General features: G+C 38.2%; 1 pseudogene; it reads right to left on the minus strand.

The window, feature by feature from the left end:
* Positions 1-100, minus strand: LOC126029935 (uncharacterized; annotated as a pseudogene).
* Between the last annotated feature and the right edge of the window lie 6774 nt (positions 101-6874).

Below are 6874 nucleotides of genomic sequence, written 5' to 3' on the forward strand. Positions count from 1 at the left end.
ATAATTACAGAACACTTCATGAATTTGCATGTCATTCATGCACAGGTGCCATGTTAATTTCTATAACGTTCTAATTTTAGTATGTGCTGCCAAAGTGAGCACTAAAAATATTTCTTAATGCTATCTTATTTTCAATACGTCAAAAACAAAGGACCACGGATAAACAAATACAAGATCTTTAACCTAAATGCTCAAGGGCTGGAGTTGGGACAAACGATTCAAGTCATACTGTTATTACAGTGAGATATTAACAGACGATAAGGACTACCTTTACAATTATCACTTACACAGGGGCTAGGGGTGGGGATGTCTGATGTGTTAGAAAACTGTGGCTCGGGCTGGAGAGAAAGCTTGGAGGTAAGGCTTTTGCCTTTCATGCAGGTCATTGGTTCGAACCCCGACATCCCATATGGTCCCCCAAGCCTGCCAGGAGCCATTTCTGAGCATACAGCCAGGAGTAACACCTGAGCGCTGCCGGGTGTGACCCAAAAATCAAAAAAAGAAAAAGAAAATAGGAAAGTGTGGCTCTTTCTGTTCCCAGCCAAGAAAAGGCTTCCTGTAGGAAGCTCTCTGTGTCCGAAGGCTGTCCTTGGAGACATAACTTTCATGCTCCCAATGGTTAATTTATAGCACTTACAGCCTTTTATCACAATCACCTATATACTTTTTACTTTTTTGTTTTTGTTTTTTTCGGGCCACATCAGTTTGATGCTCAGGGGTTACTCCTGGCTACACGCTCAGAAATCGCCCCTGGCTTGGGGGACCATATGGGACGCCGGGGGATCGAACCGCGGTCCTTCCTTGGCTAGCGCTTGCAAGGCGGACACCTTACCTCTAGCGCCACCTCGCCGGCCCCCATACTCATTTTACTCCTTTTCTCATTTTTTTTTTTTTTGGTTGTTGTTGAAAGGGCCACATTCAGTGGTACCCAGGGCTTACTCCTGGCTCTGTGCTCAGGGATCCATCTGATAGTGCTTGAAGAATTGTGATACCAGGATCAAATCAGAGTTCATCCTCAAGCAAGGCACACACCTTAACTAATCACTGTATATGAGTTCCATAATAGTAGGGGCAGTTTACAGTCCACCCAATCCTAGCTAGAGTAGATAGCTAGTGTTTGATGAATGGTAAGCGTATTTTGTAAGCCACAAATGGTTCCATTACCTGACTCAACCACCAGGCTGATTGAAAAGTCAGATCTGCCTGTCAGGAATCATGGTATATACAGGAAATCTCCAGACAGAATTGAGGATTTGATTATCGTTTTAAAGAAATCTGTAAAATCTGGCTTAAGTTTTTTTTTTAGGATCCCATAGCCAGAGAAATTATAGGGTCACTTGATTCTTTCGTGACTACAAGCCTCATCACGTAGATCAATGGGAGTCACAGTTGAGGCCCATGGATCCATTCCATTAGGGAGATGCTTTCTTGGCCTCTGTCCCTTCCTTTATTATCTATTTATTTTGACATAATTGGGTTTTTTTAAATCAGAGCTTTAGTGATCATCTTCAGACTGTTTCTGAGAATATGAAGAGGAGACCTGCTTACAGGGCACTTACATAGAGATAGGTAAAAACATAATATTCACAGTTTTGTTTATTAGATTGTAACATTCTTTTTTTTGGGGGGGAGACACACCCTATGACACTCAGGGGTTAATCCTGGCTCTGCACTCAGAAATCACTCCTGGCTCAGGGGACTACCTGGATGCTGGGGATCGAACCCAGGTCCATCCTTGGTCAGCCGTATGCAAGGCAAACTACCACTCTGGCCCCCTAGATTGTAACTCTTAAGCCATTGTTTCTTAACTCCAGGGACAAATGACTCGAGGATATTCCAAGAGGTTCACAGGTGAAAATTGCATAAAAGGAGAAGCACAATGTAAGATTAGGGGGGCAACTGTATTGTGTGCGAGGGGAGGGAATGCTAGGGGATGGGGGATATAGGCACAGAAGGCCTTGTAGCTTTTCAAAGGTTGAAAAACTCTGGTCTTACACATAAAGAGTTCTGGGACCACAGAGGAGACAATTCTCTTGAAAAGTAATGTAGGATAGAAAGAATTTATTAAGCAAGATGAAGAGAAGAAAGGGACATTTTAGAGGAATAATTTGTAGGCTGCATTTTATCTATTATTCAAGTGCTCCCAAACCTTTGTGTCAAGTGACCCTATAATTTCTCTGGCTATGGGATCCTAAAAAAACTTAAACCAGACTTTACAGATTTCTTTGATATGATATTCAGATCCTCAATTCTGTCTGGAGATTTTCTGTACATACCATGATTCCTTGACAAGCAGATGTGCTGCATCAAACTGAAGTGAGGCTTGAGTTGCCCACACAATGTTTCAAAAAGTTTCCCAAGTATAATGCAATATTCTCAAAAATAACATTAATATCAGAAAAGCTTGTGACTATAGTCATATGGGTACTGAGCAAAATGTTCACAATATGGGCTATGACATAAAAGTTTATGACAAAGTAAATTAGCAAACAGTCTCAAATATAGAAATATTTTAGAAATATAGTTTTATTACTTGGAAATACATACAAAAGTTCAAACACAGCTAAAAAACAGTTGCCACGCAGAGATCCTATTTAACCTGCTTTCATGAACACATAAAACAGTTAATAAGCAGCATTAAACAATTTAAGTTCAGAAACACTTATTGTCTTCTGGTCTTTAAATATTGGGTTTAAAAAGTGATTTTTAATTCTTTATTTCTATTTAAATATCCTCCAGATATAAAGAACTGACATTTCAGTTTGGTTCATGAGCTGTTGAGAAAAATAGCTAGGCATTAACTGATTTCTTAAATAATAGGAATACTACTATCCATATCTAGTCTAGTCTCACCCTATATCTTCAATGATTTCTCAAAAATTCATAATAGCTACAAACAAAAAGCATTTGTAACATCTAGCAGCTCTCTGGGAAACAAACATTTGCACCTAAGAGCTCCCAAATTACATAAGTTCGTAAGATATTTTGCCTCTCATTTTTGGAATTTTGTCTTTTTTTTTTTTTCTAACTAGATTATATTTCTTATTAGAAGAAGGGGAAAGGAGTCATTCTGGTTTTCCCCACTTAATATTTTCCTATTCTCTTGTACTCATTCTTTCTGTCTCTAGTTATTTCACCTTCTTGGCAACCTTAACTTTTTCTGCACATTTCAGCTTATTCTGAGCTTTAGCATTTCAAATACAGCTTTAAGTTTGTCATCATTTTGTTAGCCTTTATTATGGCAGTTTTGCATTTCAACATAATCTGACAATCTAACTTTATCAGAGAGCTCTCTGAGATGGCTTTTAGATCCCTAGTTAGCTCCTGAGGTTCATTTAACTACCACCACTTCCTTCCCTCCAAAAGTTAAGAATTTCATCTACAGATAGTTTCATCCCTTTATGGTCACTCACTGCTGACATAATTTCTGACAAACTAGGAAATGTATCAGGCTGAGAAGCAGAAAGACCTGTTTCTGACTTTGATAGTTACTCAACTGTGTTCATTGTCTCATCTTACTTCCACTTCTCAAGGCCAAGGAACCTGAGGCTCTGGGTAGACTGGCAAAACAAGAATTCCAAATGCAATATTCTCAATTCCTGGAGGAGAGGGCAGAAAGTCTAAACCATGAGTTCTAGATGTCTGGAAGTTTTTTCTAAAACTAACTAGGAAAAAAACCCAATGAAAAATGCCTCTACAGGGGCAGAGAGATAGCATGAAGGTAGGGCATTTGCCTTGCATGCAGAAGGATGGTGGTTCGAATCCCGGCATCCCATATGATCCCCCGAGCCTGCCACGGGTGATTTCTGATTGTAGAGCCAGGACAACCCCCTGAGCGCAGCCGGGTGTGACTCAAAAAAGCAAAAAAAAAAAAAGCCTTTACAGATCTCTTTTGATCTGTTTCTCTCTCCTCTCTGTCTTAGTGCTGGTCAGTCTCTCCTCTGCAGACACTTCATCACACCTTTTACCTGCTCCCACAATATTCTTTCTCAGATATGAAAACAATTCCATGCTTAAAATTTGTTGATGGAGGGGCCGGAGAGATAGCATGGAGGTAAGGCGTTTGCCTTTCATGCAGGAGGTCATCGGTTCGAATCCCGGCGCCCCATATGGTCCCCTGTGCCTGCCAGGAGCAATTTCTGAGCCTGGAGCCAGGAATAACCCCTGAGCACTGCCAGGTGTGACCCAAAAAACCAAAAAAAAAAAAAAAAAAAATTGTTGATGGAGCTTTACTGCCTCAAAGATACAAATATCTTAACACAAGGTCCTGTATAATCAATTTTATTTTTCTAACTTCTTTCTCATTTTCCAAAACATAGGTCTCCATATCCCTACCCCCAGCACTAATCCTAGAAAAAGAAGTTTCTCTAATGCAGTCTGCTATTTCCTATCTCTGCTCAGATGATTTCTTCCACCTAGATCCCTATCACCTGATGAATACCTATTATCTTTTTAAAGACTCATAATAATAGTCTTACTGAAATATTTGTGACTAATTGCTGCTTTATGCCCATTAAACTATTTCCTTTCATCTTAACAGCTACAGCAACTATTATACTCATTGTTTACATCTGTCTTTCCAACTAGACTGTAAGCAACTCCAGGAGAAAAATTATTCTTTATTCACTTTTGTACCCATCACATAGTACAGTGCTAATAAAATTGCACTAAATGAATGTCACACTGAAATATGGCAATCCATGACTTCCCATTCAAGTTGGATCTCTGGGATCCAGATAGCTCTTCAAAAATCTAAAGATTGCTTTCAGATCCATGTCTCCACCAAATTTTAGCAGTATGTTTTAAAATGTACAGTCTTTGCAGTCTCTTCATGGAATGCCCTTAAGCTTATTTATGATTGGGGTTTTGCTTTTGTGGTTGCTGTTTCAGGGCCACACCTGAAAATGCTCAGAGGTTACTCCTGGCTCTGCACTCAGGAATTACACCCTACTTGCTGTACTATTGTTCCAGCCTCTGTTTTTAATGAGAGGACACCTTGGGGCCTAGAATAGAGACCAATAGGAAAATTCCCAAGGGTGCTGTGAATTTCATTCAGTAACTTTTGATGATGAACCAAGTGTCTAAAAGTGACAGTGGAGACAGTCACAAAGCTTAGTATTTCTGTCCTGAATAGCTTTATAGTCTAGATGAGAATGACTGTGGCAGGTCTAGGGCCTAAGTCTCAATAAGCATTAATGCTAACTATTGCAACCTCAAAGCCACATCATATTAGCTCGCATTAAACACATGCTCTTTGAGGCCTTCTGTATCACTACCCTCATTAATTTCTCTGCAACTAACCCAGCCCATGAGATAAGATTTTTCTTCCTCTTTTTAGGCCAATTGTAAAATAAAAATTTATTGCAATTAATTGCTTGTGCTAATTTGGTTTAGTTTATAAACTTGTTGAATGTTTGTAAACTTTTGTCTTGATTACTTCAGATTCATTCATTAGATTTGGTTCATCTTCAGTGATTGGTCCAGAAGACTACAATCCTTAGATTTCATTATTGATTCAAAACAAATAAAAGAAAATTAAGGGCCAGTCTTTAGGAAACTCTGTTCTGCTGTTCTAGCTAATCTGAAAAAATATACTAAACATGCCCCTTGTTACATAATTAACATTGTTTTTAATTAAATGAGGTGTGAGTCATGCATAACTACGAATTCTAGGTTGGTTTTTTAAAAATAACAATCATTAAATATCCATTATAAATATTCACTTTATTTTAAAAGAATTGGAAGATGTTACATATATTACATACTACATATAATGGCACATGTCAGCCTTTTTAAGCTTAAAAATAATCTTTCCCCAAACTGGGATTGACTTAGACTCCAAGTATAAAATGACTCTTGGCCTATAGCACCGACCCAGGCCCAGAGGAAAGCCAATTATGAAGCTGTCTTTCCTCTGGCATTGGGCTTCCTGATATATGACATGGAGGGTCCTCTCCCTTGGTTTGATTCCCTGGCAGTATTGAGGCCTGGCACAAGGACCCATTAGACTGTACTGAGCAGGCCCAGGAAACCAGGACATCTAGAGAGGGTAGGGTTCTCTAACATTGACAATGAAAAAACTTAATAACGTATGTGCCTTATTGTTTTTCATCTACATAGCTATAACAAGACACTACAAGACAAAAAAAATTAGAATTCTTGAAATACCATTACTCTGCTGGTTTTTCTCTTTGGAAATTGAATAGCATGATAGGAGAGCCTTGAAAGTCAGCTCATTCAATACTGACCTACTCCACAGTATCTCTCTTTCTCAGATTTATATATAATTCAAATTCTAAATACTATCCATATGCTACTTTGTCAGACAAACACAGAGCAATTTAACAACACTTCATTTTCTTTTCTTAACTCATAAGGACAATTCCTGCCAAATGTTCTAGCTTATGGCTCTCCTCTTCATAGTATGTTTAAATTACACATTAATAATCAATGTAACTAAAAACAAAACAAAAAAACTAAACCTACTATGAAAATTTCATAAGCAGTACCTGATTAATCAGTACAACACAACACAGTGTGAAAATTTTAATTTATTCCCCACCCAAGTATTTAGAATATCCCTTGGCTTTGAGAGCTATGATAAGTACCTACAGAATGTTATATATAAAGGGGGAGGGAGGGTAGAGAAGAAAATGTACATAGGAACATCAAAAAATCCTCCCTAACCTGGTAGTGCAAGTTAATGGTATGTTTCTGGCAATGTCACCTTTCACTTGATTTCTAAAAAAAATTTAAATGACAGAATTTAAAAGACAGCATAGAGAGGTATCTCAATTTTTTTTTAACCCAGCAGATTTTTTTTAAATGAACCTATATTAATGACAATGCATTCTGAGTCAGAGGGAGAGAAAAA

Source organism: Suncus etruscus, chromosome 1 (assembly GCF_024139225.1).
Source record: "Suncus etruscus isolate mSunEtr1 chromosome 1, mSunEtr1.pri.cur, whole genome shotgun sequence".
In the NCBI taxonomy this organism is placed as follows: Eukaryota; Metazoa; Chordata; class Mammalia; order Eulipotyphla; family Soricidae; genus Suncus; species Suncus etruscus.